This window comes from Peromyscus eremicus, chromosome 3 (assembly GCF_949786415.1).
Source record: "Peromyscus eremicus chromosome 3, PerEre_H2_v1, whole genome shotgun sequence".
Classification (NCBI taxonomy): Eukaryota; Metazoa; Chordata; class Mammalia; order Rodentia; family Cricetidae; genus Peromyscus; species Peromyscus eremicus.
In genome coordinates this window covers 52,486,762-52,499,723 of record NC_081418.1, presented here as the reverse complement: position 1 = coordinate 52,499,723, position 12,962 = coordinate 52,486,762, and positions in this window count along the sequence as shown.

The following is a 12,962-nucleotide window of genomic DNA, read 5'->3' as shown; positions in this document are numbered from 1 at the left end:
CAGACTTCAGCGTGAGGGCAGAATGTACTTTCCTTATCCTGGAGACAAAGGAAAGCTCTAATTTCTCTGTATTACTAATGTCATATGAGCAATGGATCAGCTCTAGGTCTATTCTTGGCTCTTCTGATATCAGTAAATTTTATCGCAATCCATGGCTTGAGAACATCCTAGAGTAATGTTCTTTCCTATCTCTAGAATGCGGTATTTTAGGGTCTGAGAGATACCAGCAACCAACAGGCCTACAGAATTAGAGCATTTGGCAGCAGAGTCCAGGATAGGGTTTAAAAATATGGCAAGAATAAAACCCACACAGAAAAAAATTTCCTTCCTGAGTTTAGAAATTCTGCATCTTACCTTCTCCCAGATGACTAAAGGCCATGATGCAGGCTGGGCTAGAGCAGGAACTTTTAGTCCCAGGGCAATATGATGAGTTCTTGTGGAAGTTAGTGTATCATGGCATAATCCTGTCAATTGCTCTGGTCCCTACATCAATCCTATTCAACAGTTTCATCTACATTACTTTTCACATCAAAGGAAAGATGTTTTTGTTTGTTTTCCTTATCCAAAGTAGGCTTGGCACCCTGTTTATTTTTCCACAGTCTTTCCTAGTCTTAGGAAACCTTCTATTACAACTGTTTTACAAAATTTGGGGATGAATATACTGCAGAGCTTTCAAAGACTGTAATAACAGGATTTGACCAAATTTTGAAGGCTAGAAAGGAAGCAATGTAGTGTGAGTTCTGAAAGACCAACAGGAATGGACTCTGCAAAGCTGAAAGAGAGGATTATTCAATAGAAAGAGCCATCAACAGAGTTGCTACATCAGACCAATACCAGGAGAACTGTAAACAGTAAATCAACCATCTATTTATACACCAGACATGAAGGATCTGGAGCAACAACTGACAATCACTGATTTTTCAGAAAATATAGAAGTGATTATGCGGTTGTCATTCAAACATCTCAGCCCCATTCCACTGACTTGTTAGGGCTTTATTAGACTTTCCCTATGATTATTTTAAGTTCATCTTTCTTTTAGCAGTAGTTTCAAACACTGAGATATCAGAACATCCCAATCTGCAGTTCTGCCTGGAACATAATTTTGTAATATTGGCCAAAATTAAACCATGGTGAGTATCTATGCATATATATATATATATATATATATATATATATATATATATATATATATACCCCTTTCTTTCCATAACTTTTGTTTCAAAACCCAGAGTCTACTAAGGAAAACAACTTCTTTTTCCCAACATCATTTTTTCCATATTTACTTCTCCCTGATTCTCAGTTAATCATATGTCACCATCAGATAGAATTGTGAGAAATGCATGTACATTTTGGGTCCAGTGAAGCATGCTTCCATTTTTAAACTTCTCTGAGCCAATATTCTTAGAACCAAACATGTCTTATTTTTAAAGGGACTTAGACGTAAGAGGTGTGGAGAATTTAAATAGACCTTAACCAGAAGTCAGAAGATATGTTCTTGGAAGAGAATCTTGAAGATCTAACGACTTGAAGACGTGCTGGAGCCTACTTTTGTCCCTTCCTCACTTCTTGCTTCCTCTCCACATGCCATCTTCCAGGAATTATAGTCAGAAACTGGGGTGTAAACTTAGCAGGATATCACTTCAAATCTAAAGAGTCTTGGGAAGAACCAGAAATTAAAGAGTCACAAAAATGAAGCCATGCTTTCTGGAGCCCATTCCCTATGGTGGGATGCTTTGCTCAACCTTGATGCAGGGGAAAGAGGCAGGGCCTGGTCCTGCCTCATCTGAATGTATCAGGCTTTTCTGACTCCCCACAGGAACCCTTATCCTTTAGGAAGAGGGAATAGAGGGTGGGTTGAGGGGGAGAAGTTGGAGAGGGAGCAGGAGGAGGAATGGGAGGAGGATCTGTGGTTGATATGTAAAATGAGTGGAAATTTTTCTTAAATTAAAAAAAAGCCACAATGTTAAGCAATCATTTTGCAGAAGAGAAAAGCTGGTTCTTTTCTCTATAAAGTCTAGGAAAGCTTTTGTAGATAGCTCTTCTCTGCTGAAGAATGGGAGAATGTGTAGGAGGTAAAGAAGTAGATACAGGAGAGAACTTTTGAAAAGGTACAGATGTCCCAATTCAACATGATCTATTTGGGGAATTACAAAATGTTCGACTAAGCTGAAATCCAAAGTGCTGGAGGGAACTTAGAACATTTGGAAAGATTTTTCTTGCAAGAAAATATTTATGAAGAAAGGCTTCATGTGCTGCATAAAGAATATTAAACATAGATACACTGGTGGCCGTGTGTATCATAGCAAATAGATGAGTTACGAGTCTGGTGGACCAGGTATGAGAGTTTCATGCTATTTTCTCAGAAGTGAATAGTGAAAGTCTACAATAGATCAGAAAGAGTGAGGGAAAAAAGAAATTGAATCTGATGAACACATTTGCTCTGGTAATCATGACATTAGCTATCACCTTGGTGAATTGTCTTACCTAGAGAAGACTTTCCTCTCCTTGTCAGGTGCAAAATGTCTAAGTGTAGCCATGTCCAGTGATGTATTTTCATGGAAAGTAGGCATGAATCCTGTCTCCTTCACATTAGAATTATTCCAGATGCTGTCTAGCTTCAGAGTTCCTTGAAGAGTCAGAAAAGTCCTTTGCTGAAGCAAGCCCAGCTCCTTTCTTGTTCAAACACATATCCTACTTTCCCATTTACCCATGTTGACTGCCAGGGTATTTCCAGCAACTATTGACCTTATTCTGAGAACTTAACTTATGACATGGTGTGACAGTGAACTAATAGATTTATGTAGGAAAAGAGGGGCCCAGAATCATTGTTTCAATCATTGAGATGGAAATGCAGTGTACCCAGAATGGAAGTGGGGCCATCTCCATGCTCCTATTTATCCCCACAATAGGAAGATGGATGATAGTTTTAATTCAGCAAATGTAGAGAACAACAAAAATCTATCTTCTCTTATAAACTAAAATTGTTCTTGATGTAGCTCAAAGTGTGGGACCCTAGATGAATAATGATTTTTGTAGAGCAAATTCTCTAGTTTCTAACTTCTGAGCCAGGTACAATGATAATTAAACTTATTTAGAGTTTAGAGGAGAACGGAATAAATGCAGGAATAAAGTCCTTGAGTTTGAGCTGCCTGTGGGGAAGCCAGCATGCATTGTTCACTCTACAGCTGATTTTGTCAACTAGGAGCATGGAAAGAAGATGTGGTGACTAATGTTGGAGAACTTGATGGGAACATGTAACAATCAGAGAATAATTAAATGGAATGGTTAGTAGCTCATGAGAGAATTTCAGTTATAGACCAAACTACTGTTGAAGTTTGTCTAGAAAGTAAGGACAAAATTCATGAGAAAGTTCTTTAAAAGAGATCAATTAAATGATGTAGAGCACACGGGAGAGAATGGAAAAAGACAGTGGCATTCTTTTCAGATGAGAATAGGTAGAAAACAAAACCAGCTGGATCCTTTCTTTCTGAACAGCCACAAAATTCAGCCAATTCTTTTGCTGGTGTGATTGAGACTTATGGGGAAAGATGGCAAAGCACATGCTGAAGCTCTTAACTGGATTCTGAAGCACACTTCTGCTCTATGCTCTGGCAGTCTTTGATCAAACACTATTGTGACTGAACCTCATGGCTTCTAGAAGAGTCCCCTCTCCAGGGAATCATGGGATTAATCCAGTGACAATTCTGAAAGGCCATCTCCATGCTCCTATTTATCCCCACAATAGGAAGATGGATGATAGTTTTAATTCAGCAAATGTAGAGAACAACAAAGATCTATCTTCTCTTATAAACTAAAATTGTTCTTGATGTAGCTCAAAGTGTGGGACCCTAGATGAATAATGATTTTTTGTAGAGCAAATTCTCTAGTATCTAACTTCAGGTACAATGATAATGAAATTTATTTAGAGTTAAAATTTAAAACTCAAGACAGTTTGTTCTTAATATACAGACAAGCAGGTATGCAGCTGAGGGATGTGGTTGAACTTAGAGGAACTGAGATAGAGAAATGGAACACAGAATATGGGGGCTGTTAGTCAGAAGATAGTGCAGTGGGAGGCGTTGCAAAATAGATGGAAACAATAGAAGAAACTATTAAAAATCACAGTGTATTTGAGATGATTAAGAAAAATCACTAAACTGCTCAGGCCAGGGAAGCAGAACAGTGCCTTGCTCATCACTGGAGAAGCTTCTTCCTAAAGCAAGTGGGAATAAATATGGAGACCACAGCGAGACGTTACAAATTGAAAGACCTTGGAACACTCAGCCATAAATGAGATGTCTCCATCAAATCCCTCCCCACAGGGCTAGGGAACTCCATGAAAGAGAAAGCAGATGGAGTGTAAGAGCCAGAGGGTGTGGAGGACACCAAGGAAACAAGGCTGTCTAAATCAACATGATCGATGCACATACGAACTCACAGAGACTGAGGCAGCATGCATGGGGCTGGCATGGTTTTGCACAAGATCCTTTGTTTATTTATTCTGGCTTCCAATTTAGTGTTTTCATGGGATTCTCGAATGAATCTCTGTTTCATGTGCCTTTTCTTGGGCTCTTTTCCTCCTGTTTGCTTGTTTTGTTCAATTCCAATGTGTTAGTTTTTTTTTTAAAGTATTGTTATATTTTATTTTATTATTTGAAAAAATCATTAAATATTGTTAAATATTTGAGTTGATTATTCTAAAAGACTATTGTTGGATTACCCTTCTTTTTGGAGTTTCACTGTGGAACTTATCATCTGACAGAAAGGAAGCAATGGGGTTTCAGAATCACAGCATTGTCTACAGACATTGACCTAAAGTCACACTTAGATGTGACTCAATGAATTAGGACTGTTCAAAATTCTAGCTATCCCATATCTTACATTAAGGAAAGCTTCTAAGTTCTGAGAAAATTACTTACCCATTTGTCTGTCTTTTTGTTCAGTTAGCAGGTGTCTCAGAAGCTCTGTGAAAATAACTGCAGGCACCAATGTAAAGGGATGCTTTATTAGGAGCGGCATCATTTAGAGACAGAAAACATTTATCTTGCTCATTCTGAGAGATACTGTACTCATCAGAGACCTCTCCATTGTTGATGTCATTGGTATAAAGGGACTAGTAGATCAGCCATAGTCCTTGTCCTGGGTCTTGTTGATACCAATACATTCAGTCATGATTCTTAGCATGAGAACATTCCAGAACAAGGCTCTTCCCCATCTTTGTGATCTTGTTCTGTGGGATCTGAGTAATATCAGAATCCATAGACCCTTCTGGAGAAACAAGAGAGAAGTGGAGACAGAGCTGAAGAAGGTTTGTATTCTATGGTCTCTAGGGAAAAGCTTAATCCCACCCTGAAAAAATGAAAGATTTCTCCATTTATTTTCTAAACTTACTTGTCCTAAGGAAACAAAAAACCCACACAAGAGTATTATGTAGCCCATGGCAAAAAGAGGCAGGATGAAGGTGTTTCTAGCTCTAAACGTTTGGAGAGTGAGGACATGGAAACAGGAAAGGGAAAATATTCACATTCAAGGTAAATCCCTCCTCTTTACTGGGGCTGATAGGTGGTTGGAGATACAACCCTATACCAGAACCTTTCTGTACCTCTGTATGATTCAGGAAGAAGTAGACATTTTGGCTTGTATATTATAAATGCTCTTGGTGGTAGCAGAGATCTATCCACTCCATTCTTTCCTCTTTGTCTTTCATTAATAGTTAGCAGAGAGTTGTTTTTCTTCATCTTCCCAGGGTCTATTTCAGCCACACATGACAACACCACCCTCTTGACATGAAGAACTTACAGAACTCCTCACCACTAGAGAAAATTGACTCTTTTCCCCCAGCAGCAATCAAATTCCAAAGCTTCTCAGCTAAGGATGGGGCTTTGCCCCACATCTTCTCTTCCATGTTGGCTTTGGCTGGCTTGGCCTTGTGCATATTGTCACAATTCCTGTGAGTTCATATGTGCTTTTGCCATCTTCTGTCTGGAAAATATTGTTTCCTTGAAGGTATCTACCACCTCTGGATCTTATACTCTTTCTGACTTATCTTCTAAAAAGCTTCCTAAACCTTGAGGGAAGGGGTACAAAACTGTCAAATAAATAATAAAAATATTACTTTAAAAAGTCATGTAACACATGAGAATAGGAAGAAGCAAAGTACTAGAGAGGCCCACAGAAATCCACAAAGATACCCCCACAACAGACTGCTGGCAATGGTCGAGAGACAGCCCGAACTGACCTACTCTGGTGATGGGATGGCCAAACACCCTAATTGTCGTGCAAGAAACCCCATCCAACGACTGAGGGATTTGGATGCAGAGATCCATGGCTAGGCCCCAGGTGGGGCTCCGGGAGTCCAATTAGCGAGAAAGAGGAGGGTTAATATGAGCGAGAATTGTTGAGACCAAGGTTGGATAAAGCACAGGGACAAATAGCCAAACAAATGGAAACACATGAACTATGAACCAATGGCTGAGGGGTGCCCAACAGGATCAGGCCCTCTGACTGGGTGAGACAGTTGATAGGCTTGATCTGTTTGGGAGGCATCCAGGCAGTGGGACTGGGTCCTGTGCTCATTGCATGAGTTGGCTGTTTGAAATCTGAGGCCTATGCAGGATCGCTTGGCTTGGCCTGGGAGGAGGGGACTGGACCTGCCTGGACTGAGTCTACCAGGTTGATCTCAGTCCTCGGGGGAGGCTTTGCCCTGGAGGAGGTGGGAATTGGGGGTGGGCTGGGGGGAAGGTGAGGGGGGCGGAAGTGGGGAGAACAAGGGAATCCGTGGCTGATATGTAGAACTGAATTGTATTGCAAAAAAAAAAAAAAAAAAAAGGTCATGTGACAACATGTCTAGTTATAATATGTAAATAACTGAAGCTATTGAGGTATTTAAGTGTATCCATAGTAAAGTCCATGTTGATCTAGGGGAGCAGAATACCTTCAAATTGAGGAACCCACTTTCACTGTCATGTTAGGAGACTAACTTTTCTCTCCATTTTTTTAAAAATCAATTCCAGCTCAGTTCTAGGTGAAATTTGCAAATGGGATACGCTCTCTAAAGAGACTTTCATTTGTTTCAAGGAGCACATAATGACTGACTGACAGACTGACGGTCCCAAATTTCCCATTTCTTTATGACTCCTGCCTGCAGTTTTAGTCAATATTTTCTAGGTGGAGATAGTTACTAGAAATATTGACTAATTACAAGAAGTGAGTTTGCATTTCTAGGAAATGCTTAATACATCCACTCATATTTTCAGGTAACTGAAAATAATCTATTAAAATGATAATTTTATTACAACAAAATATTCCTAACTTTTGAGAGAAAATGTTTTGCAATTCAATTCAAGTACTTCGGAGCTACAGTTATTGTGTGAAACCTAGTCAGATAGAACAATCAATTGGCTTCTTGCTTCTTCAGGTCCTATGCTTCCTCTAGCTTTGCTGTATCTACAGATATGTCCTCATATCACATATTCATCAATCTCATTGCAAATTGAATTGGGAGCATTCCTTTATTCTTTGCTTATTTTTAATATTTTAAATGAAATGAATTAAGTTTGACAAATGATCTTCAAGCATATTTATGAAGTTCCAGGTAATATCCTGCTTTATAGAGACATTAGGTCATTAGCCTATCCATCACCCTCGCCTTTATCATTTGCTAATGGTGAGTACAATCAAATCTTTTATTTTAACTATAATCATTTTGCTGTGCCATAACACACAGGAATGTATTCTTCCTATCTAGTTTTCATGGTGTCTTAACCAATGTCTTCTCATCACCATGTTCCTTTAAAACATGTTTACTCTTTGACAGCTATGACATTTATACAGTGAGTTCTGGTTGTTTTCACCCTTCATTCCTCTCTGTTATCTCCCTACTTCCTTTGAAACCCTCTTTTCTGCCAAGTTCTGCTCTTACTTTGATGACTTCTTCGTGTGTGTGAATAACTTAATTTAGTTTGGGTTACTTGTCTGAGCACAGTGGGAGCTTATTTACTAAAACAAGGGCAGTTTATCAGTAACTTCACCACCAAATAAAATGACACTCCCACCCATCAGGGAGGAGTGATGCTTCATGAACCCTTACCCCATACATAATGAAGGGTTGATGGCCCAATCACATGCAGATGAGCAGAACTGCAGTGTGGGGCGTTTACCCAACCACCCCCACAGTTCCCCAGAGTTTTCTTGAGTGCGAGCAGCAAGAAATATTAGATAGAAGGATTTATTGCGGAGAATATCGCGGAGATAAACAGATAGAAAATAAAGGATAGCCTCGAGAGGGCCTGGAACCTATTCCAACGGGCCCCGACTGTCTCTGCCCCAGGGTTTTTATAGAGACGCCAAGGGGTGGAGCAAAAGACCTCCTCCCCCAGCACAGCCAAGTGCAGACCATCCCAGACACCTGCACTTAGGCCCGTGGTCTAATCATCCTCTATGCGGACCTGCTGGGTAAAGCCACGAGGAACCCGAGAACGAGCTCCCACACTGCAGGGAGTTTGTGAGTGCAAGGCTGTGTCTCGTTCAGAGAGTGTATTTTTGCTGCATATCTTTCCATCCTCTGGCTCTCACATTCTTCCTGTTTCCTCTTCCACAACATTCCTAAGCCTTGGGGTGATATAACAGTCCCATTTAGAGTTGAATATTCCATTGTTTTTTATTGTCAGCCCTTTGGACAACTATGGATTTCTGCACTAATCATACTGAAGTAAGAAGCACTTGTGATGAAGCTGAACATAGCTATGGTGTATACAGGATTATGGCTATAAACTATGGGTGTAAACATGAGTACCTAGAAGGTAATTTAAGAACATAACCATTAACAAAGCAGCATTATTAAGTTCTCCATGGGGTCAATGACCCCCATAACCACAGGCATGAAATTTACAGAACTAGGTATGAGTTATTTTCTGTGGATCAGGTCTCAAATTTAATCTAAGCAACTAGTTGGCCCATGCTTTAACAGCCATGTCATGATCACACTAGAGGACATACCTTGCCTTTCTAGTCATTATTAGAGCTCACAGGATTCAGAGCTTAGTAAGACTTTTTATGACTCCTCTTCCTCATAACTCTTCAGAGGAAACTTTGGAATAAGAAAGATAGTCTGGAAGAAAAAGGTCACAAATCAGTGTAGCTTTAATTATCTATTTCCTATGACCACTGTATGTGGTGTCTTCAGCAATAGGGTCTTAGGAAATCAAGAGCAATTACAATAGCTTGTATTGTTTTGTGGGTCTCTGGGGCCTATTTGACCATTAACTCATAGGGCAGTATCCTCCACCTGGCAGTGGGATTTTCAAGACCCATGGCTTCTGAGAACACTATTTATCCATGGAGGCCATATCTGCTATCTTTGTTGTTGTTGTCTTAAATTATATTTTCAATAAACTTATAAACTAGTAGGTTTCCATATGGCTTTTTAATATATCTTTAGTTTAGATTACATCTCTCTTCCCCTCTCCTCTCCTCTTTCCCACCCGCCTACCCCTTTTCTATTTAAACCATTCCACTCACAATGTCCTCACATTTTCATTTTTAATACTTATAAAATGACTTGAAAATTTTGAACATATTCAAAGCAGGACATTTAACCAAATTACTTAGCTTTTTAAAACCCACTCTTGGACTCTCTGCTTTATCTATCCCCAGTACCATTTTATTTCTGCTGTACTACTTTGATTAGTTTCTTCTTTATTCTAGAGTATTCAAGAACACTTTACTGCCATTATACATTTTTCCATGTAACTTATTTAAGTATCCCCCTTCTTTCTCAATTTCATTAAAATACTCCATTTATAGCACAAGGAAAAATATAAATTATTTCAGTGAATTGCTTGTCTGGGTACTTGATTAATTAAGGCTGTTGTTTTGGAGTTTGTCCTTAGTATCAGTAAAAAATAGCATTTCTCTGATGTGAAATTTCTGAAGTAGATTTGCTGTTTCTGCTGTCCTTGCTGTAGAGTCAACTAGATAGAGGTGAGATTGGGAAGAATATAAACTGTCTTGGGATGCCATACTAGTAGAGAACACAGGACTCTGGTTTCATAATTACAAGGCCACTGCTCAGCCATGCTTGACAGAAATTTTTAAATGGGTGGTGAGAAGAAAAGAAGCATAAATCATCTCAGGAGGAGAATCTATAGCCAAAGATAAATGAGAAAACATTATCAGAGAAATGAATGGAGAAGATACTAAAAAGGCAACCCAATTTCTAGACAACCTATAGTGTTCTTAATGGTGTGGGCCTATATTTTTCCTACTCCTGAATGGCACACCCATCCTTTAACTCATACTTATAATCCACTTTCCATCTACAATAGGCATTGTGCATTTAATTCAGACTTACTCACACATGACACATGACACTGCTTGCACCTGCCTGGCTTTTAAATGATTGCTGAACATTCTTTCCCCATTTGGGAATTATTTATCTTTATAACACACACAACTTCTGGTTCACAGCATGCCAAAGAAGAAAATTATGCCTACTCTTCACTTACAGAAGTGTCTTTCTCTGCTTTCTCCTAGAACTTTGAGTTGCGGCTTTTACAGTTATGTCTATGCTACATCTCACTTATTTTCATTGTGGTGTTAGTGACAGTTCAAATCCATTTTTTGTCTGGTTGTCCCTGTATCATTTGTTAAGGACTAGCCATCTTAATGAACTATAACTTTCAATTGAGAAGCATAATATAGGTTTCACTTCTTGATGTCTTCTTTAATTTTCCTTAGCAGTGTATTGCAGATTTTATTTGATGTATTTTGTTGAATTTCTTCCTAAGTCATTTGTCATTGATATTATTCTAGATATTGTTATTTTCTGAAGTCCATTTTCCACGTCTTTGAAACAGTAAATTCAACATTTAATTTTTTAAATATTGATCTGATACCCTATGATCTTACTAAATTTACTAATTGTTTCTACTTGTTTACTGATTCTTGGGGCTTTTAGATTTAAAGGACTTTGAAATCTGCAAAATGTTTTTTTTTAATTTCATTTTTGTTGCCTTGTCATTTTGGTTAAAATTTGATTAACAGTAGCAAGAAAATATGATGCTGAATTCCCTACTATATGAAGAAAGTTTTCAATAACTATTAAATATGATACTAGTTACAAATTTTTGTCAATAACTTCCATCAGATTGAGAAAGTTTGAGTTTGTGACTGGTTTTCTTAGGGCATTTACCTTGGACAAACACCTCCCCTCTCCCCCAGGTCCACTCCCCCTCTATTTCCTCTTCACATCTCACTGTGTCCAATTAGTGCTTCCAGCATGGGTGTGTATATGTAGGGCCATCCACTGGCTCATGAGAAACCTACCGGTGGCCAAACCCCCAAAGAAAAATCCCTCTCTGTTCCCCAGCCACCATCGACTGACTGTATCTCTTCAGTTAGAGGTCTCACCAGTCCCTCCCCAGTCTGTGCTGGAGTTGTAACTTGTTTGGTTTTGCTTGGTCTTGTGCAAATATCCTCAGCTGTTGTGATGGAGTTCATCAAGAAAGGAATCTGCGTTTATAGTTTTCTTTAAAAGAAATTACTTTTGATAAATAATTCCATTTCCTGTACACATAGTTCTTCATAGATCTCAATGTGAGTCTATTTTTAAGTTCTGTTTCTCCAATGATGCTTTCCTCTACACAGAATTAACTGGCACATACTTGTTTGTGACTCCCTATCATCATTTTCATGTCTGTTGCAGATATGAAGAAATTCCATCTTGCCTCATAGGTATGGCAGTTTGCATCTTTGCTGCCTTGTCATGATGTCCAGGGTCAACAAATGTTACCAGTTGATCAGGTTATGAGAATATTATCCTCTAACTACTGTGGACAACGGTTCATTGACTGAAATTCCCAACTTCTGTGTTATTTCGTAGTTTTTCTATTGATTATTTTGGGTTCTTATGTATGGTTATACTTTCCTATTTCTTACCATATCTCATACTTTTCTTAGAGTCAAATTATTCAAGTTTAGAACTAGACATATTCTCTTGAAATATAGAAGCAGATATGTGATAGACCACAGAGGCTATATTTGTCAGACTGCCTTGGACTCTGTACAGCATGATCTCAGTGTGTCTGGCTAATGGATCTCTTCACCACTGGCATTGTGAAAAATATGAAGGACTATATATTTCTCAGCCAGACAGTATCATTTACTCAGTGAATGATTAATCTTAAAAAAAATTATCTTTTCTCCTTTCTGTCTCATATTTATCAAGACCTTCAAAGGAACTTAGGTATTGGCTTTCATTTCTGCATCCATGTTTTCTCTCATAAGCTTCTTCAGGTTTCAGAGTCTATGAAAGTGACATTTGATATAGTCAGCTATAGTTGGGCAACACAAACCTCAACAGCATGTTTACAGGATTTAGAAGATGCTTCAAATGAATGAACAAAAATATTGTTTATTTCTGTTATTTTCAGATGTGTTTGGTACCCACACTTCTCCAAGGACGAGAGTTTTAATGTTTTCCCTATATCTGCATAGCATTTCAGATCTCAGACTATGCTAATATCTACAACAATAGCCTGCTCTACCTGTTTGGAGTGGCAAACTGAGAAAACACAACCTCAGTAATTTGCATGGACGTCTGAAATATGTGAGGTGTTTGAATCCATGAGGTGAGTATCTAGCTTACTCAAACATACACACACGTCTGATCCACAGTCCCCAGGCTTTGTGCCAGTTGAGAAACAGACAGAACATCCTACTATTTTGGAACAATTTCCCCAGATAATGCATTTTTTTTTTTTTTTTGGTATTTTCATGTGGTCATTAAGATTGTGCTCCAAATCTAAAGAGACATGAATAGCAGTTCTGCTGTCTTCTGAATGTATTATTGTCAGCAAGATTGCCAATTTAGATGCAGGAATCTCTTTGATATGAAATCTATTCTGAAAAATAATCTGTATTTCTGAACCAATTGTTCTAGATAATAGAAACACACACACACA